Below are 22,028 nucleotides of genomic sequence, written 5' to 3'. Positions count from 1 at the left end.
GCTCCTAGGTTCTTGACTCACTCATTGACAGGGCAGATAGGCCAATCTGGCTGACTTGAAGCCTTGTCTTCTCACCATTGGCCCTGTGAGCTGTGAGTATCAGCTGCTTGCTCTTCAGCCCTTCCCCTTTCTTCTGGTACTGGAAAAAGGCCAGTCAAAAAAATCCCATTAAATTTCAAGGTGGGGCCAACAGCCCCCATACATTGAGAAGAGATCTGGGTCCAAAACTGTCTTGAATGCATAGGGTGTTCAATTTTAACCTGGTTTTATCAGCGCTCCTACTGTATTTTGGTTCATAAATCTGATTATTCTATACTAACTGTTCAGTATTCAGTATAGAACCAAACAAATGCCATTTAACTTAGTTACAAGAATGACTAACTCTATAATTCTTTTCTCTCTCTTTTTAGGGCTCCTTTACCATAGCACTTAAATGGAAACTCATATCCACTCTAGTTTAATTGGCTCACATCATACAATTATCACCACTTCTCCTGGAGGACTGTTTTTTCCCCTAAAGAGTCATTTGAAAACTAACCATAGAGTAGGAAAAATATACAGGCAGTCCCCGGGTTACGTACAAGATAGGGACTGTAGGTTTGTTTTTAAGTTGAATTTGTATGTAAGTCGGAACTGGTACATATTGTAGGGGAAACTCTAGCCAAACATTTTTTTTAGTTTTGGATAGCATAGGGAAAGGTTAACTCCCCTCTAATGTTTGTTTTGCTGTCTGTTCCCCTGTTCAGAAGATTTCACATCTATTTCTGTCCCTGTGACAAACTCAGGACTAAAGGAGTAACTCATCAAATACCAAACAGCTCTGCACCATGCTTTGAGCTAATAGCTTTATTTCCACACACCACCCAGGGTTCTAGGAGGAGGGTCCTTTTTTTGCTAACACAATGAGGCCAGCACTTTGTTTTGGTGGAGTCTTTGTTTGCCCAGGGAGCCCAGCATGTATAGGGGGAGGAGGGGCGGAGAGGCTGCTTTTGTCTGCTGTTCGGCAGCCTGTTGCTCAGGGGAGAGGGCAGCCTGTTGCTGGCAGGGGGGGAGGAGGGAGGCATGCAGGATGCGAGGCCGCGGGGGGGGGCAGCGTGCGTGGGGAGGCACTTTTCCTCTTCCCGGCAGCTCTGCGGGATCCCTGTCCCTGTGGCCAGCTGCTGCAGGCAGAGGCCAGTTGGAGCCGGCAGGCCGGAGGAGCCGGCCGAAGAGGAGGAGGAGGTGGATTCTAGGACCCAGGTGAGCGAGCCCCGGGGACGCTGCTGCACTCCGGGAGCCCGGCATGTATAGAGGGGAGGAGGGGCGGAGAGGCTGCTTTTGTCTGCTGTTCGGCAGCCTGTTGCTCAGGGGAGGGGGCAGCCTGTTGCTGGCAGGGGGTGGGGGGGCAGCGGGCATGGGGAGGCACTTTTCCTCTGCCCGGCAGCTCTGCGGGACCCCAGTCGGAGCCGGCCCGAGGAGGAGGAGGATCCTAGGACCCAGGTGAGCGAGCCCCGGGAATGCTGCTGCGCATGTGCGGGAGTTGCCTCACCCCGTTCGTATCTAGGGATCCGACGTAAGTCGGATCCACGTAAGTCGGGGACTGCCTGTATCTGCATAGCATGCTCTGTAAATAGCACAATGAAGAGAGAGGATAGCAGAGGAGAAAGAAAACAAAGGGAACAAGTTGGAGACTCCCCTGTTCAAATCCTTTCTCCCCATTAGGCAAAGAGGAAAAAGCAACCCTTGGTCTTCCACATCCAAGGTGTGCTCTAACTAATGGGCTAAAAATTATGATGTAGGTAAGGTTCAGTACCGCTGGATCTGGCAAGAAATGGCTTAGGTGCCTAAGCTCCTGACTCCCAGAAAAGAGGTTCCTGGTTATGGATCACAAGCAGAGGGAGAACATCACATAAGAACATAAGAACGGCCGGCCATACTGGGTCAGACCAAAGGTCCATCTAGCCCAGTATCCTATCTACTGACAGTGGCCAGCACCAGGTGCCCCAGAGAAGGTGGACCGAAGACAATGATCAAGCGATTTGTCTCCTGCCATCCCTCTCCAGCCTCTGACAGACAGAGGCTAAGGACACCTTTTTATCCCCTGGCTAATAGCCTTTTATGGACCTAACCTCCATGAAATTATCTAGCTTCTCTCTAAACTCTATTATAGTCCTAACCTTCACAGCCTACTCTGGCAAGGAGTTCCACAGGTTGACTACATGCTGTGTGAAGAAGAACTTTCTTTTATTAGTTTTAAACCTGCTACCCATTAATTTCATTTGGTGTCCTCTAGTTCTTCTATTTAGGGAACTAATAAATAACTTTTCTTTATCGGCCCTCTCCACACCACTCATGATTTTATATACCTCTATTATATCCCCCCTCAGTCTCCTCTTTTCTAAACTGAAACGTCCCAGTCGCTTTAACCTCTCCTCATATGGGACCCGTTCGAAACCCCTAATCATTTTAGTTGCCCTTTTCTGAACCCTTTCCAAGGCCAAAATATCTTTTGTGAGGTGAGGAGACCACATCTGTACACAGTATTCAAGATGTGGGCGTACCATAGTTTTATACAGGGGCAGTAAGATATTCTGGGTCTTATTTTCTATCCCTTTCTTAATAATTCCTAGCATCCTATTTGCCTTTTTGACCACCGCTGCACACTGTGTGGAAGTTTTCAGAGAACTGTCCACAATAACTCCAAGATCTCTTTCCTGATTTGTCGTAGTCAAATTAGCCCCCATCATACTGTACGTATAGTTGGGGTTATATTTCCCGATGTGCATTACTTTACGCTTATCCACACTAAATTTCATTTGCCATTTTGTTGCTCAATTACTCAGTTTGGTGAGATCTTCTTGGAGTTCCTCACAGTCTGCTTCTGTCTTGACTGTCCTAAACAGTTTTGTATCATCTGCAAACTTTACTATCTCACTGCTTACCCCTTTCTCCAGATCATTTATGAATAAATTGTAAAGGATTGGTCCCAGGACTGACCCTTGGGGTACACTACTAGTTACCCCTCTCCAATCTGAAAATTTACCATTTATTCCTACCCTTTGTTTCCTGTCTTTTCCTCATCCCACGAGGCATAACGGGGTGGTCGACAAATGCCTTTGATGTCGATCGCAGAGCATCCAGACTAGTGTGCTGAGCCGACAAACAGCCGATCGGCTCAGCGCGGCAGCCATTTTAATTTAAATGAAGTGGTGATTATTTAAATCGCCGCTTCATTTGGGTATGTCTAGTAAACTAATTTACATGGGGTGACAGAGCCATGTAGTCTAGACATACCCTTAGAAGTTCTGCTCCTTCCAGATGTTCTTGATAAGCAAAGCACCTGATCCCCCTCAGATTTGTCTCTTTCAGTAAGCAGAGTTGGCTAGCTCCAGCTCTTACAGGGCAGCCCACCCTCTTACAAGATTTTGAAGTTCCACTGAAATCAATGAGTTAGGATCTGGGCCTAAGTGCCTTACTCAGCCTTTGTAGATCCCATTGTTGTTCCAGTGATTTTCCAGCTACCTAAATGTTTGGCATTGCAATGCCCAAGTCCTTTTGTGGTGCCTGGCCTTATTGCATGCCTATTATTTCCTTTCTGGGTATAAATGACCTGCTCTATATTTAATTCTTTGTGCTATAGTTTATCTACTTATTGATTCATTCCTTATAGTCACATTTTTTTGCATAACTGATAAGATCCATTCCTGATATATTGTGTAATTAATTTGTTGCTTAATATGACTCTGGTTTAACTGTTTTTTTCTGCATAGTCTGTTACTAATTATGGCTGTCAGCTTCTACAAAGACTAGGGTTGCCAGGTGTCTGGTTTTGAACTGGACAGTCCAGTATTTGAGCTTTCTGTTCGGGAAACAAACTGAGAAAATATAAATGAGAAAACATAAATGTCCGGTATTTTGTAAATAAGATGTAATGTAGATTGTGATGTAATGTCAAGTGTGTCTGGTATTTTTGTTGAAACCATCTGGCAACCCTAAAAAGACCCCCTATATAACTGGGTGGAATTCTTCAAACTAATGGTTCCTCTATTATTTTTCAAGTGCATCTTAAATGTTCCTTTCTGCTTATTATTTTAGACATTCACTGTTATCTGTTTTGTGGTGTTATATTGTATAGCACCTTGATACACGACAGATGCATTATAAACCAATACAAATAATTTATGTTAAAGTGCTGCTTGGCCAAAACATGACCATTTTTATTTCTTTAAAGAAGTGAAAAATTTCTCAGAGGAAGAGTAAAACAAATAGTGTTGTCACTATAGTGAGGAAGAAAGATTAGGTCTCCTCTAATTTCTGTTAATAAGAATAATATGTATTGCTTTGTTCTGTTTAACCTGCAATGCAACATTGTTTTCTAATTATAATAAAAAAATAAATAAGTCCCTTATTTCTTATAAATATGCATATTGATCTTAACATAAAAGTATTCTAAAATTTGTTGTTTGGATTTATTATTTTTTCTACATCCTACGGAAGGACCTCATAAATTGTTCAGCGAGGTAAGTGAGGCTAACTATGCAGAAAAAAAATAGACTTTTCACTAAAGCACTGTGCCAAATAAGTTCAAACTCTGTAAATACTGAGATCTCAGTGTTATTATCTGACATACTATTTTGTAAGTTGCCCACCTATTTTAAAACCAGAGCATCATATAATAAAAACAAACAAGTCATAGTGTAAGTTTAGCAATTGACTAATCTTGCTATAGCGTACATGTATATAACCAAGCTGAAGTTAGTGAACAATTTACAGTTGAATATATACATAGTACCAAAACTTTTATATTTGTAATACAAAATTTATCACTTCATCACCTTAATAAAGGTCAAAGGAGATGTCTCTGAGTCACCTGGTTTAGAGAACAACTGGAGATGATAATAATGACTGCAACTATAGATAGATTTGGTATTATATTGTCTACAGTTTACTGCTATTGTGATGCTGGCAAGCCAACTGCCGGCACAGGCTATGGTCCCCATGTCTTGACTGAATACAAATACATAGCTGAAATCAGTCCAGTGCACCTGTATACTATTGTTAAAATAGCTATTAAAATTATAAGAATGTGTTTAGGCTTTATTGAATGCTTGTAACTTGGTGCATGCATTAAAATTTCACTTAACATCTGTATCCCATATTATACGGTAATATTTGAACATTTGCATTGCAAACCTTTGAAACTGTATAGATCACCAGACATTAGGGAGATGATTAGTGTGAAATTCTGGTCTCTAGCAGAAGGCATTATGTCTTGCCCAACAAGAAAGGCCTTTTAGTTACCTACTTTAGGCTATTTAATGGCCGTAAAGGCCCTTAAAAGCTGCAAGGCTACTCAAGGGGCACGTCTACACTGCAACATTATTTCAAAATAACTAATGTTATTTTGAAGTAACAAGGCTTTTTATTCCGGAATAATAAACCCTCATTTCATGAGGAATAATGCCTATTTCAAAATAGTTATTTCCAAATAGCGTGTGAGTAGACAGCACAGCTGTGGTTATTTTGAAATAATTGGCCTCCAGGATTTCTCACAGCTGTCCTGATGGCCATTCTGTCCATACCCATCAGAACTTCTTAGTTCCCTTTCCCTTGCAGCCTTTAAAGCTGCAGCCACAGGGGAAAGAGCTTGTGGCACAAAGTAGGCCCTGCCAGCCCTGTGCCACGCAGCAGCAGCCTTCACTGCTGCCATAGCATACCCCTAGATTCCCACTGAGCACCCCCTGGATGCAAGCAAGCCTGTGCCTGGGGGTGGAAGAGAAGGACACCATCCTGGTCTGGTGCTGAGATCCTGGATCTCATTGAGGTCTGGGGAGAGGAGGCTAACATCTAGGCTCTCCGCACCAAATACATGAATGCAGATGTGTATGGCTGAATGGCTAACAGCCTGGCCCAGAAGGGTGCCCAGGAGCAGGTGCATATGAAATTCAAAGAACTGCGCCAGGCCTACACAAAGGACAGGGAGCGGAGCTCCAGCTCTGGAGCGGCACCCCAGTCATGCCAGTACTATGAGCAGCTCCACCGCATCCTGGGAAGGGGGTCATTCCCTCCCACCCTTGTTGTTAACTCCGGGATGGACATGCCGTCGTCAGCCTTCACAAGAGCAAGCCCATAGATGAAGAGGAGGAGGAGATTGAGGAGAAGGAAGTCAGCCCCACCCCCGAGCCCTTCCTCCCCCTTTCTCCTCCCAGGTTCTTTCACCAGTCCCTCCACTATTATATTTACCTCAATTAAAAATAACAGAGAGTTTATTGTTCTAAAACAAAAAGTCTGATTTATTTGGTCTGCAGGGGAGGGGAAGAAGGTGGGAAGTGGAGAGTGGAGGAGGAAAGGTGCACACAGCAGCAATGCAGAGGCCCCTTGTGGGAATGCCCAGGGAGAGTGTCACAGCTGGCTTTGTCTGAAACTTTCCCTCAAGACCTCCCAGATGCGCACAGCCCCCTGATGGGCCTGCTGGATGGCAGCAGTAGATGGCTGCTCAAAGGCCCTGGCCAACTGCTCAGCCTCTGCCCCCAATCCTGGTAGGAACATCTCCCCCTTGTTCTTGCACAGGTTGTGCAGGACACAGTGGGCCGACATAACCTGGTGGATGTTCCTTTTGCTGAGGTCCAGGCAGGTGAGGAGACAGTGGAATTTCCCATTCAGATATGTGAAGGCACCCTCCACCATGACACGGGCCCTGCTCAGTTTGGCATTGAAGTGTTCTTTGTTGGGGTCCAGGTGTCCCGTGTGGGGCTTCATTAGCCAGGGGAGCAAGGAGTAGGCTGCATCACCCACAATGCACATGAGCATGTCCATGTCCCCAACCCTGATGTTGCATTTGGGGAAAAATGCGCCAATGTGCATCGTCTGGAAGAGGCTGGAGTTCCTGAATATGTGGGTATTGTGTGCATTCCCCAACCACCCAATGTTCATGTTGGTAAAGCGGCCTCTGTGGTCTACAAGGGCCTGCAGTACCATTGAAAATTACCACTTCCGGTTGATGTAATCGGAGGCCTGGTGATTGGGGGCCAAAATGGGGCTGTGGGTGCTGTCAATGCCTCTCCCTCCGCAGTTGGGGAATCTCATGGCAGCAAAGCCGGAGACTAGGGATGTAACAGTGTAATCAATTCACTGATTAACCAATAAGCAAAAGCTTATAGGTTAATGCTATAGACTACACTCATTCTCCCCTCCCCTCCTTGCCAGTACATTTTTTAGCAAGCTGGCCAGCGGCCTGGCTCAGTCCCAGCTTGTGCCGGGTCTGGGACGTACCCCTGCTGCAGCTTTGCATTTAAAGTGTATTAGGAACCAGGCAGCCCAGCTCAATTTTGGCTTGCATTGGGTCTGGGAGCTCAGACAGCCCCCTGGACAGGGGCTGCTGCCACCCCCATGCTGCTACCTCTTTATGAGAGGCAGCAGCATGGGGCAACTGGCAGCCGGTCCGCAAGGGGAACAGGTTTTTAAACTGGCTCCCCTTGCAGACCAGCTCCTGCCTAGCACCCTATGCTGTTGCCTCTGAGACAGAGGCAGCAGTGCAGAGTGGCAGGGGGCTCCTCAGGAGTGGGGCTGGAGCACACTGGCTACTGCTCCCACCCCCAGGAACTAGAATAGTCAAGTAAGAGATAAAAATTCATGAGGCTAATTGACTAGTCAATTAACCAATATTTAACATCCCTGCCGGTGATGATCCCTCATCGTCGCCAAGGATGATAACCCTGTGCAGCAGGATGATGTTGATGGCCCTCACCACCAGTAGAATGATGCAGAGAATCACAGGGTTGCCAGAGCTCCCAGGATGTCCCCGAGCCCAAGCCCCCTTCCCAAAATCAGGACCAACTCCAACTTACCCCATTCCCCATCAGAACTTTGTGAAGGTGGGACTGCAAAACCTCCAGGGAGGGAGAGTCAACCCCCACCTTCCCTAGGGAACCCCATTCCAGCAGTTCATCACCCTCCTAAGACAATCGTAACACAGTCATAGCTTCATGAGCATGGCCCCGAAGGTTGAGTTCCCCATGATGAACTGGTTCCCGATGGAGCTATAGCTGTCTGGTGTGGTGAGCTTCCAAACAACAATGGCAACCCGCTTCTGGAGGGGGGTTGTGGGTCTCATGTGGGTGTCCCATTACTGGAGGGCTGGGGCAAGCCACTCACACAGCTCCAGGAAGGTGTCCTTCCGCATGTGGAAGTTCTGGAGCCATTGCTGCTTGTCCCACCACTCCATGACAATCTGGTCCCATCGGTTCAAACACTTGTCCTATCTCCAGAAGTGGCAGTGCAGTGTGCAAGGGAGGTTGGGAGGGGTTGTGCTGCATGAGCAGCATGTGGAGTGGGGTGAGGAGGTGCCCCACAGTGAGCTGCATGCAGGTCCTGGGTCTACAGAGCCATGTGGGTAGCCTGTGTTAACTGCACCAGGAGGTGCAGCAGGAGGTCTAAGAGCCGGCAAGTACTGTACTTTGCAGCAAGTCTGGCTCCATGGCAAAAGTGCTGTATGCTGTCCACAAGGGCAACCAGAGCAGGCAGTGAGAAAAGTTTGCTGTCTCTTGAGGAGCGTAGACAATGGAGAGGAGACTGAGACATGGCTGTAGAGGAGCGCTCCTTAAGTACAAACTTCAGGCAGCAGCTACAGGAAGTGACTGCTGTCCTGATGCCGTGCACAGAGAGCTTCCCGGGGGTTTAAATGCGATTCAGCCTCCAATCAGTGTGTACGTGCTATTTCAACACAGATCTGCGCTATTTCAAAGAGCATTTTAAGTGTGGACATGCTGTTTTGAAATAGCTATTTCAGGAGTTATTATTCCAAAATAGCTTATATCAAAATAAGTGCATAGTGTAAGATATACTGAAGAACAAGGGTTTAAAAAGCCAGTTCCTAAGCATCCAGAGCAAATAGCAAACTGGAGCAGCAAATGGGAGTTTTAAAAGGGAGTATGAGAACCAGGTACACTTAACATTTGCTAAACTCAAGCCAATAGTCCCCACTCTCAACAAACAAAACAAAACAAAACATAACAAAAAGCTATAAGCGTAACAATAATGCAGGAAGGAGTCCCATAGTTCCTCAGGTTCAGGTTCATTCTGGCCTCACAAACCTATACTTTGTCTATGAACCGTGAGTTGTTTGAATTGAATGTACACACATGAACCCTGCCATAAGGCAGGTAATCATATATGTTCCATTAAATTAAATTAAATAAACTGGATAGCCCCCACTCTGCTGCTGGATTCCTGCCTGCATTATTGTTACTCTTGTAGCTTTCTGTTTTGTATTGTTTGTTGGGTGTGGAAATTATAGTATAGTAACTCCTCACTTAACTTTGTCCCTATTAATTTTGTTTCATTGTTATGTTGCTTATCTTTTACAGCATATCCTCATTTAAAATTGCACAATGCTCCCTTACAACATTGCTTTATTGCCTGCTTTGTCAACTACTTACAGGATTTTCTGAAAAAGCAGCCAGTCTTAGTCGGGGATTGGAAGCAGGGTGGGCTGGCAGCCCCAAAGCAGCTCCCTTATGCTTCCAGTGTGGTAACCAGGTGTCACTGGTATAGTGTCCTCACAGGTCTTATGCTTCTTCAGTGATAACTGTTTGGCTATGCCTCCTTATGCTTCTCTGTGTGTTGTGACTTTTGCAAATAGCCACCACTGCAGACTCCAAGGCTATGATTAGACTGCAAGCCTCTTTCAAAAGAGGCATTTTCTAAAGATACTTTTGAAAAAGCCTCTTTCGAAAAAGAGCATCTAGACTACAACCATACTTTTGAAAAAGCAAGCCGCTTTTTCGAAAGAGAGCACCCAGGCAGTCTGGATGCTCTCTTTCAAAAAAGAACAATTTGCATTACATAGCGCCTTTTTTCAAAAGAGCACTTTCAAAAAAAGACATTCTTCCTCGCAAAACAAGGTTTTCCACGGTCGAAAAAACTGCCATGTTCTTTCGATTTACTTTCAAAAGAACGGGGCAGCAGTCTAGACGCAGGGGAAGTTTTTTTAAAAAAAGGCCACTTTTTTTGAAAAAACCCTGTAGTCTAGATACACCCCAAGAGAGCTCCCAAAGACCATAAAATCAGATAAGGCTTGAAGGCACCAGGGCAGATTTATTATTAATGAAACACAGTAATAACTTCCATGGATCATATGTGTACAGGTAGGCTGAGAATTTTTGCCTTTGACAATGGACACGACTCAGTCAGCGACATGGGATGCATCACTGCCCCCTATGCTGGACAAATCTTTGAGGTACACTTTTAAACACCGGTACAAACAAGTTACACATCACTCCTGATATATCAGGTTGTCACCCTCTGACGTTACCTAGACCTACCCAATACCTTATGGCTGTGTCTACATTGGCACCCTTTTCCGGAAAAGGGATGCTAATGAGACCAGTCGGAATTGCAAATTCCGCTGGGATTTAAATATCCCCCGCGGCATTTGCATGAACATGGCTGCTGCTTTTTTCCGGCTCAGGGCTTTGCGGGAGAAAAGCGCAAGTCTAGACGGGATCTTTCGGAAAATAAAGCCTTTTCCGGAAGATCCCTTATTCCTACTTAAAATCAGGGCACTGGGCCCAGGGCGCTGCTAGCCGAGGCGCCCCGTGATGACGTCATGGCCACTGACGGCCATGCAGGCAGGGGCGCCAATTGTGCCGCCCCGCTTAGGGCGCCAGCTGCTGCAGCCCACCTCAGGCCGCTCCTGATCCTAGTTCATCCACAAATTCAATTCACATGCTAATGGACTCAATCATGATATGGGCTGGTGGGGACTCTACCTATTTAATAACCACTGAAGGTGTTAATGGCTCCCTGAGTGGTATCCTTCCTGTTTTAGGTATCTATCTATTGACTTTTATTTTTAACTGCTTAGGTTTAAGTACCCATTCTCCAGATACTTAATGATGCTCTGTCTCCCACCTCCCTCCCTTTTTCTTTCTCTCCCCTCTCCTATTTATTTTGAGTTTTCATATCCCCAACTCATAACTCCAGTCATGTGAAGAAGTTATGGTAATGCCTGATAAGAAACACTGTGGAGTCTCCACACTTCTAGAGTTCACCAACTTCCACATCATTCCAAGGGATTTAATATTTCATTTCTCATGGCAGACAAAAGTTATGATATGAAAGAAATTAAAATTATGAAATAATATATCATGTCACAATCAGTTGTAAGTCATACTTGAACTTTTATTGGACAGGATGGCAGAGGCATAGCAAGGGTGTTATGCGCCTGCGGGCAAAGGAAAAATCTGTGCCCCCCCCCCCGCCATGCTGAGGGATCCCGAACCTGGCACACAGCTGAGCCCAACCCAGGGAGGAGGAGAGGGGGAACTTGTACCACGTCTTCCCCCACCCCCTCCAGTTTGGAGCCGGGCCCCCACATGCACTAACCCGCTGGTGGAGATGGAGGAGGGTCAGGCTGGGGGCAGAGAGGCAGGGAGGAGGCTCTAGCCGGCGCCGGCGGGCGGAGGAGGAGCAGGTGAGCCAAGGGATGACAGGGGGAGCAGAGGGGACTAAATTGCATTTAGTGTGGTGCCCGGGGGCAACTGCCCCCCCTCCAGCCCTGTCGCTACGCCACTCCAGGATAGGTACCCTCAGCATGGATGTATGTTAATTTCGCCAGTGAAGGCAACAAAATAACAGTAGTTCAAATGACACCCATCAACAGGAAATGTTTATCAGGCAATGATAAAATATTTACCAGGAAATGTTGGCTAGGCTATACAAAATATTTCCTGACTGTAACTTTTGTATGAAAAAAATGTCATCTTTAGGGCTAGAAATAGCATCTTGCAAAGAATTAGATAACAGGATATTTATAGAATTGTTACTTCTTAGTAAATTTCCCCTCCAGTTACATGTTTCTTGATCTTTGGTCTTTGTATATATTTTGAGGTTCAGTCATTTGTAAAAATTATCTTAGTATTACTTGAGGTTTGCTTTACAAATGTTAAAACCAGAATTTTAAGGAAGTCCTGATTTTTTTCTTCATATTAACCAATTTATTCAACCTGTAAAATCATGAATACAATTAAGTCAATAGTAAAATTCCCACCAACTTTAATGATGCAGGATCAACCTGTTAATGAAATATATATTAGTGAAGAAGTTAAAAATGGATAGTCAGAATATAGAAAATCACGTGTGGGGAGCATGGGGCCAGCGGGGGATTGCTCGAGTCCCCTGCTGGCCCTGTGTTCCCCACGTTCTCTTGGCTTTTGAAATGTACAAGAGCCCTTTTCATGGCTCTTGTACATTTCAAAAGCAGGAAGTGCAGGGCTTCCACCTTTGAAATGCAGCAAGAGCTGGCAAACCTCTTGCTACATTTCAAAGGAGGAGGTGCCCTTATTGACTAATCAAATAGTCGATGCAAACTGCGTCAATTATTCTATTAGGTGATTGTAAGGCAGAAATGCTGAATGGAGGAATGATCTGAGTAAATTTTAAGGCCTGCCACCTGTAATGGATATAAGTGATGTAATTTATCACTATGTACTCTTGTAAATGTTGTGCAGAATTGTAAATTGCAAGAAAATGTTTGTAAGACCATTAATAAGGGAAAAGCTGTTTAAAATGTAGTTTTCCAAAATGGAGTCCAAAACTCCATTTTGTACCTGGAACTTTCCAGATTTGTCTTTTACAATTGGGTATGGCATAGAATGTGCAGGTAGAATATTTGAGTTCAAAACCTGAGCTACCTGTCAGTTAAATTTGCATAAACATGAATATGCATGAGCATTCCTATTAGCCAACCAATTCAAACCACGCTGGAAAAGCATCCTTGCCATGTCCAATCAGTTTAAAACATCTAGATAATGAATATGCATGAAACCACCCTATATAAGTTTGGACCGAACGTCAGTTCGTGCTGGTTCCCGGACGTAGCTGGGACCTGCAGCGTCGTGTGTTTCGTCGGGTTAGTAGAACATCCTAGCCTGGGCTCTTTTCAGAAAGAATACCTTAATGGTATTTTCCATATATAGAATCTTTAGTATCTTAATGGTACTAGATATCCTTGTGGTATTGAACATCTTTATGATGTTCTAGCCTACTTCTTGGGTTACATGACGGAAGGTCATTCCCACCTTTAGTTTAGTATAGTTTAGTTCTTAGAATAGGATAGATCTCCCATGTGTCAGCGACAGGTGCGTCGGTCAACGTAAGGTCGGCCGTCATCGTGTTTGTTCAGCAGGCGCGTCGGAGGAGTGTAGGGTATTATTTTAGGATTAGAATAAGTTAAGTACAGGGTCTACCATCGCCGGTTCGAGACGCTACTGAAGAACGTGAAAAGGGCTGACGAGAAAACGATCCGTGGAAGACGAATCGCCGGTCGTCGTTCCCAATTCCTGTCTTCGTGGGACTATCCTGCCTCGAATCGCCCGACGAGGGATCGCCTGGTTGTTCCTCGCCCGAGGCTCTAAAACAGCCAAAGGCTTGAGGTCACCAGCTTCTGCGGCTCCACTATCGTCGAAGACTCTGGTAATATTCAAGGATTTGAGGGGACTTCCCCTTCTTATCCTTTAGGTTATTGTGGAACGGGGACTGCCCCCGGGTTAATGTTAAATCAAGATATTGTGTTTTAAAATTTTACTTTGTCAAACAATATAGTCCTATTGTTATAAAATTTATACCTGGACTTATGTTTTTTTTATTCATTGCGGTTTTGCACTTTAAAAACGGTGAATAGATACGGATAGAGGTCCAACCTGTTTTACCATCCCTAGAGGATTGGGAAGTGCCGAGCACTTCTTTGAGGATTGCCCTCTTACACCTTTGGCATCCTTGATCTGTTGGTACTTATGAAAAGTATTCACGTAACAGAGTTTGGCGACTGTGGCAGGGCCTCTCCTAAAGTGCAATTAATTGGATTTTTCTTTTTTTATAGTTTACACAATATATCTCTAGTTAACAAAGGGTTTCCCTGGGTGAATACTGTTAACGTTGTGGGTTTAGATAGATAAAGGCAGCTAGGAGGGGATAGGTATCCCTGGGCCGTGGATTGGCCACCCATAGTTTGGGGTCCCCAGGAGCCTCCAAACTGCCCAATGTCTTTCTCTTAATCCTGACCGAAGACGGTTCACCCTTATTTCGGTCCCTGCGCCTTTAAGAGGCCTAGCATTGTAAGTTAAAGCCTAGAATTAAGTAGGTTGTCTCAGTTCGAGCTGCTAAGTTCGAACAGAGATAGGTTTAGGTTAGGTTAAATAAGGTCAGTGTCTCGAGATAAGTCTCAGTTCGGACTAGGAGTAGTCCGAGGCAAGCAATTCGAGGCTGACAGTGAGACTCTGTCTAAGGCTTAGTCCTTCTGGGTGGTTCGACTCTGAGGAGTTCGAGCCAGGGATCCGGAACTCTCTGCGCATTTTCAGAGAGCCCCTCTTGGTTACCTGGTCCAAGAGCCCGTTGGTCCTTAAGCCGTAACAGAAGTAGTTCGAATTTGAGAGGTATCAAACCAAGAGGTCTGGACTAGCAAGCCAGAAACCTCATTTTAAACCCCTCATAAAGTTTTCCTTTGAGGGTTCCGAACATTCGCAGTTCCGCCATTTTGGGTTGGCGTAGAACGTTCGGGGTAATTTAAATAGGTTAACGTTTGCATAAGGTGATTTGCATATTGGAACGCTGCCTAGCACGGAACGTTCATTGGCGTTGCTTGGCAACCGCCGCTTCCTGCGTGCAGCACCTTAAAGGAGCAGCGCAGTTTACTGTACAGGGTTCCAAAGAGTACCAAACCCAAACTGCACAGCTATTCTGATAGTTTGAAGGTAAATTCTGTGGGACAGTGAGGCTTGATCAACCTACTGTACCCAATAACCCCAGAATTTATCAGGTTTCATTCAGCTTTGTGAGTTGGTAAGTAGCTCACAGAGTCTAGCCCGACGTGATGGCAACCAAAGTATTCGGACTTGAAGGCTGTCGATTCCCGGAGCAGTCTAATAAATGTTGTCTTGAGTCGGATATTAATGAATATGTAAAGAATGTAAATGTTTGGGATGTTACTGAATTAACTGGTGTTAAAAGCCTAGATAATTTTAAGGTTATGTGGGAAAATTACATAACTAGTAAACCAAAACCCAACAAGAAGACAAAGAAAAGAGCTCTCATTCACAGTCTGGCTGTGATAACCAGATCCCTGAATGAGGAGGTACAAAGCTTAGGAAAACAATTTAAGGATGCTCAAGAAGTTAGGTTGTTACAGGATGCAACCATTGAAAATTTAAAATCTGAATTGGCTAAAAGAGAAAAGAAATATGAATTGATTTGTACGCAAAAGGATGCTTTAACTCGGCAAATGGAAGAAGTCATGGGTAGATGTCAGTATCTAGAGAATGCATTATCCGATAATGTAGTCAAGTTTAATGATTCAAAGGCAACTATCAGACACCTCTTAGATGACAAGAGGCAACAGGTTTCTGTATTGGCGGATCACACCAAATGTCAGGAAAAGATTGTGGAACTGGAACAAAAATTGGGTCTGGCAAGAGGATTTGTCTCTGCCATAAATGAAGGAATAGAGAAGGACATTTATGAAAACACCCTTCTGACCAAACAGTTAGTAGAAGGCATGATGGAACCTATAATTACTACCGAAGTGTTCCACCCTGGAAATCCAACTCCAATAGTGAAATATGAGAGAAGGATCTTATCACCGGAGCAAGTGAGAGCCGTAGGGCAAAATTTGGGACCTTGTAGAAGATCCAATGCGCTTAATTGGATGGCAAAGCTGGCCAGAACCAATTTGACTAGTGATGATATTCTTGTGGTCTTAAGAGAATGCTTACTACCTGAAGATTTCATTGCATTCCCTGCAGATCTTGCCACTACCATCAATCCCGACTTCAACATGATGTTTAAAGCTATTTATAATGTGTTTTACCCGAATGATGATATTCGAGGTAGATATTATGCAGATAAACAGCTTGAAGGAGAGAGGCCCGAACTATACTTTATCTGAAAGGAATTGTTACAAAGATTGGCAGGCCTAGCTACAGGAACAAATGGGGAAACAGTCCTCGACACTCTTGAATTCAGGAGATGTCTGTTTAAAGGGCTCATTCCATCCATCAAAGCATCATTGAGTGGTCTAGATATCGACAGAGTGTCGTTGGATATTATGAAGAATAGGGTCAGGGAAGTGTTTGAATGGTAAGTGCAAGCTGGATTGGTAAAAATTACCATGCCTCACAAGAAGATATCCGAGGTAAAGGATGTGAGAACTCAGGGAATGAGTAAAAGAAGACCACCTCCAGTTCTGAGGAAAGATCAGAGAAATAACACATACAAACAAAATAATGATAAAGAATTTTTACCTTTCCAGCCGACTAAGATGTTCAAAGGTAAAAGAGAAGATCTAATTACCACTAGGCAGATCCTCGCTAATAGACTAGCTAGATACCTCCTATGGCCTAAGGTACGGGAGATGGAGATTGATGAGATATTCATTGAGTTGGCAAGACTGGAGACAAATGTTTCCCCAATGATATCCCAGGGACAAAACCCACCGATATCAGCCATTGATACTTCTCAATATTGAAGAAGCCTGAATCGGTCTCAGCCCCTAGAAAATCTTACTGAAATTAGTTATGACATATTTGGAAGACCCACAATTTCAGTGGAATTAGAAGGCCGATTTGGAAAAGTAATACAAAGAATGTTGGTGGACACAGGGGCATCTACTAGCATAATCTGTACACAAGCATCTCCAACAGTAAGACAATCTAAGTTTACCTTCTTTAAGATATTGCAATCCTATAATGGAAAAAAATCAAAAGTGCCCTTTGCCAGTGATATTACTTGTAGAATAGGGAATATGGAAGCTAGACTGCCAATAGGTCTTGTAAAGCAGAATAGCAAAAGAATGTAACAACTCCAGTTTTGTAACAAATATGTAACAATCCAACTGCTAAGTATTGTAACCCAATGAATGCAGTTTTATTTGAATGTGAATACAAAGGTCTAATGTATGTCACCCTGTAAACACCTGTAAAGTGCAAAGGGACTGCACAATATTTTGTCGATGTGAATCTTATTATAAGTGTCTATATATTTAGAGATTTGCAATGTCCCAAAATGGAGTCCAAAACTCCATTTTGAATTTAGAATGTCTTGGTACCATCCATTAATGTCTAACATTCTGTTAAAACATCATTCACCTGGCGGTTGCCATTTACATAAATACATGAATATTCAGTAGCATTCTTAACACCCAATCAGTTTGTACCACGCTCAAGGTGCATCATTTGGCAGCCAATCGTTTTAAACCATTGCAGTCTATGCATATTCATGAGGCCAGGTTATAAAAGGTCTGACCGAACGACGGTTTGTTCTGGTCCTCGGGCTTATCCTGAGGTCAGGGCGTCGTTCGCGTCGGGATTAGGCTTAGGCTAGGAGTGAATGAGTATGAAAAAGGTCCTGTAAAGGTCTTGTCTTTAGAGAATTGGACGGAAGGTTCTCTTTTCTCTTTTAGGTTAGGTTAGTTAGTTTAGTAATTAGGTAGGTTAGTTCACGTCATCGTGTTTGTTCGTCAGGCTGCGTCGGGCAAAGCTTATCGGCCGTCGTCGAGTCTGTACGTTGGGCGCGTCGCGTTTTAGCTTAGGGTTTTATTTTAGGTTAAGGTTAGAATAGGTAGAGACGGAGTCTAGCTTCCATCGCCGGTTCCAGAGGCGCCGAAGAGCCTGAAGAATCGCTCTTCACGGAAGGTGAAGTCCGCAATTCTGCCCAGTTCTTCGTGGGACTCCTGGCTGTTCCTCTCTTGAGGTCCGGAAGGACTGACGGATTGAGGTCGCCAGCTTCGACCCTGAGACAGCCAGCAAGGGACGCCTGGTCGTTCCTCTCCTGAGGCTTTCAAATAGCCAAGGGATCGAAGGTCGCCAGCACCACCTCAATCGTCCTCCCATCGCCGTAGACTCTGTAAGTAGGAATAGGGGCCTGGAGGGACTTCCCCTCCTGGTCCATTTAATGTAAAAAGGGGACTGCCCCCTCATTTGTTCCTTCAAGGCACTGTTGGTTAAATTTGTTAAATAATATAGTCTTGTGGTTTTCACTGAAAATTCGGTCTTAAGTTTTCATTTTATATGCGCCTAACATCCCTGAGAAATTATATACTCTCCGGTGATTAGATACGGAGTGAGAGTCGCACCTGAGATACCATCCCTAGCGGATGAGACCAGGGTATGGTTACAAAGTATCCATCTGGAGTAGCTAGTCTACAGGACACTTCTCCATCTGTTCAAAGATTACAGTAATAGAATTTGGCGACCGCGGCAGGACTCTCTAGAGTGTATTTTTCTCAGGCTTTTATTCTAGTATAGAATACCTTGAAGGAACACTTGAGTGTGGTTTGGGGGTTGTTTTATCTAAGGGCTTAGATAGATAGAGGGTATCCAGGAGGGGAAGGATTGAACCTAGCTGTGAACTGGCCACTCATAGTTTGGGGATTCCTAAAGCTCCCGGGGCCCAAAATCTCCTTTCCTTTTTAAAACGGTCCCCTTATCACCAAATACCCCTCTAGTGTAGTGTAGTTAATTTAATAAGTGCTGTAATTAAAGAAAATCCATTAAGATTTATTCCTCTTAAGGTCCATTGACCTAAGAGAAGAACACCTTGGAGACAAGAGTAACCCTTGTCCAGGTATTTCTGATCACAGAAATTTTTTTTTCTTTGGTTCCGTAAGGTGCTTGCTGTTGTCTGCAGCAGAGCAAGCAGCCTCAGGTTTTAAACCCCTTTAGAGGTTTTTCCTCTGGGTCATAGAACGTTCGTGGCAAGGTTGCCATTCAAGGTCCGCCATTTTGAGAGGCCTCCTTAGAACGTTCGGGCGTGTCCGCCATTTTGTGGTTTGGCTGTCCGCCATTTTGTAATTGGCATTCCGCCATTTTGGCTGTCCGCCATTTTGTTATTGGGGAAGCCATTTTAGGTATAGAACGCTCCGCCATTTTAGGTTGGCTTTGGAACGTTGGGTGTGTCGCCATTTTGAGGCGTTCCGCCATCTTGGGATTTAGAACGTTCATAGTTCCGCCATTTTGTAGTTGGCTTAGAACGTTCGGTGTTGCTTGGCAACCACCGCTTTTGCTGCGCAGCACCTTTGCAAGGAGCTTGCAAATATTAGTTTATGGTAAATTTCTGCAGGACAGAGGCCTGATCAGCCTGCTGTTCCTGAGTAACCCAGAATTTTACCAGGTTTTTCCCAAACTTGTAAGGATAAAGTAAGGTCCTTATAAGTTTTAGCATGGCAGCTAAGAAGATACCGAGGATCTTCGGGCTAGATGGCAGCAAGCCAGCTGTGCAGATTAATAAAATTATTTTGGAACAAGATATTAATGTATTCATTAAAGATGTTAATTTTTGGGATGTGAATGATTTAAAAGGAGAAAACTGTTTAGATAACTTTAAAGTTATGTATGAAAATTTTGTAACAGCTAAACCTAAGCCTAGTATAAAACACAAGAAAAGAGCTCTTATACAAGGACTGGCTATAGTAACCAGATCTTTGGATGCAGAAGTAAAAGCCATTGCTAAACAGCTAAAGGACACATTAGAGATCAAATTGGCACAGGACGTGACAATACAAAAATTAAAGAGTGATTTAACTTTGAGAGAGAGCAAGAATGATACGCTGCGCTCTCAAAGAGATATGTTATCTCATCAAGTTGATGATGTCCTCAAGAGATGCCAACAGTTAGAGGGGGATCTAACTGAGAAAGTAGCAATGTTTAATGATTCAAAGGCTACTGTTAGGCACCTCTTGAGTGAGAAAAGACAAAATACACCTGTTAATGTAGATCACTCTGGATGTCAGCATAAAATAAAAGAATTAGAGCAAAAATTAGGTCTTGCAAGGGGTTTTGTCTCTGCCATAAATGAAGGGGTAGAGAAAGATATATATAACAATACTATTCTAACTAATGAATTAGTGGAAGGAATGATGGAGCCCATCATTACAACTGAGGTGTTCCACCCTAATAATCCAAACCCAGTAGTAAAATATGAGAGAAGGGTTCTATCACCAGAGCAGGCCAGAGCTGTAGGGCAAAATCTAGGGCCTTGCAGAAAAACGAATGCCATAGACTGGATGGCTAAACTGGCAAGAACAAACCTCACCAGTGATGACATGTTGGTTGTCCTTCGAGAATGTCTACTCCCCGAAGACCTGATTGCTTTTCCAGCAGACCTTGCCAACTCAATTAATCCAGACTTCAATCAAATGTACAAGGCTTTATACAATGTTTTCTACCCAAATGATGACATCAGGGGTAGATTCTATTCTGAAAAACAAAAGGAAGGAGAGAGACCTGAACTCTATTTCATCAGGAAAGAATTTCTTCAAAGATTAGCAGGATTGAGTACAGGAATCGATGGAAATATAGTACATGATACCCCTGAATTCCGGAAGTCACTGTTTTTAGGACTACTTCCTTCCATTAAAGCCACCTTAAGCAACATGGATGTGGAGAGAATTCCACTAGAACTAATGAAGAACCGAATAAGAGAAACATTTGAGTGGCAAAGGCAAGCCGGGCTAATAAAGACAGTGGTCCCACCAAAAAGGATTGCTGAAGTCAAAGAAGCGAAGCCTCCAGTAAAAGGGAGAAGACGACCTCCTCCTCCTCCCCCAGCACAGAATAGGGCTGAAGGTGCGACCCAATCTCGTCAATTCCAATCAAGACAAAACATTCAACAAACAGAACCTTCAAGAATACCCTTTCAACCCACAAAGCTCTTCAGAGGAAAGAGGGAAGAATTGGCAGCTACCAGACAAGTCCTCGCTAATAGACTGTCCAGATACTTACCTTGGCCGAAGATTCAAGGAATGGACATAGACCAGATATTTAGTGAGTTGACCAGAATTGAACATGGTGGAGAGCACCTCCAGAACGTTCAGGTGCCACTCACTGGCAGCAGCGCCACCTACTGAAGAAGCCTAGATTGGCCTCAGCCCCTGCAAGAACTTACTAGAATAGAATATGATCAGTTCGGAAGACCTACTGTTCTAGTTGAACTGAGAGGCCAATTTGGGGCAACCAAGCAGAAAATGTTGGTGGATACAGGGGCGTCCACTAGCATCATATGCACAAAAACATCACCTATGACAAAGAAATCTAACTATGCTTTTTCCAAAACCTTGCAATCTTATAATGGAAAGACATCAACGATTCCTTTTGCTTCAGATATAACATGTAGGATTGGGACAATAGAAGCCAAGATGCCTATCGGTTTGCAAAACCTAGACGGTGTCGGCATAATGGGAATAGATGCAATGAGAGAACTCGGAATAATTATTGATCTACCTAATAGACGAGTTCTTAGGGCAGGAAAACATCATTCAGATGCTGCTGTAGTCATCTCCAGTGTACATCGCTTAGGAGCCATCAAAGCGAGTGAGGACCTGAAAATACCAACCTGGGATGATGACATTCAAGAAGCCATTAAAGATCATCTAGCAGTGTTTGCGAGACACAAGCAAAGTTGTAGGAAGACCTTAGAAGTAGTAGATGTTCCTGGTCCGGATCCGAGACCAATGAAACAGTACAGGTACCCTGTAGATGCAGAGAAAGGCATTGAAGAAACCATTACTAACCTGGTTTCTCAAGGAGTCTTAATAAAGACACAGAGTCCATGTAACTCCCCGATTTGGCCTGTAATAAAAGCTGATGGAAAAACATGGAGACTTACAGTGGACTACCGGGGTGTAAATAAAGTAACCCCGAGGATGGCTCCTGTTGTGGCCAAATTCCCTGAAATCATGGCCCAAATTGCTGAAGGCGCCAGATGGTTCTCGGTATTGGACATCAGCAACGCATTCTTTTCAATACCAATTGCCACCTCTGCTTGGCATAAGTTTGCGTTTACATTCAGAGACCAGCAGTATACATTCACTAGGCTCCCCCAAGGCTTCCATAATTCGCCGACAATTTGCCATCGCACCATACATAAAATCTTGAAAGATCTCCCATGTGCGAGACATGTAATGTCATATGTCGACAATATCCTTATTGCAACCGAAGACAAAAAGACACATCTAAAGGTGCTAAAAGAAGTTTTAGGAGCTCTGAAACAGGCTGGACTTT

At 44.1% G+C, this 22,028-nt stretch overlaps 1 long non-coding RNA gene across 1 annotated transcript in view; it reads left to right on the top strand.

The window, feature by feature from the left end:
• Positions 1-1,384: 1,384 nt before the first annotated feature.
• LOC102445424 (uncharacterized) overlaps positions 1,385-22,028 on the top strand; it is a 187,820-nt gene continuing 167,176 nt past the window's right edge. The window contains exon 1 of the long non-coding RNA XR_016348480.1: positions 1,385-1,585. This is a non-coding gene — a long non-coding RNA (uncharacterized LOC102445424). The remainder of the gene's footprint in view (positions 1,586-22,028) is intronic.

The sequence above is a fragment of the Pelodiscus sinensis genome, chromosome 1 (assembly GCF_052426305.1).
Source record: "Pelodiscus sinensis isolate ZL-2025 chromosome 1, ASM5242630v1, whole genome shotgun sequence".
NCBI lineage: Eukaryota > Metazoa > Chordata > Testudines > Trionychidae > Pelodiscus > Pelodiscus sinensis.
This window is presented reverse-complemented; position numbering and strand designations above follow the sequence as displayed.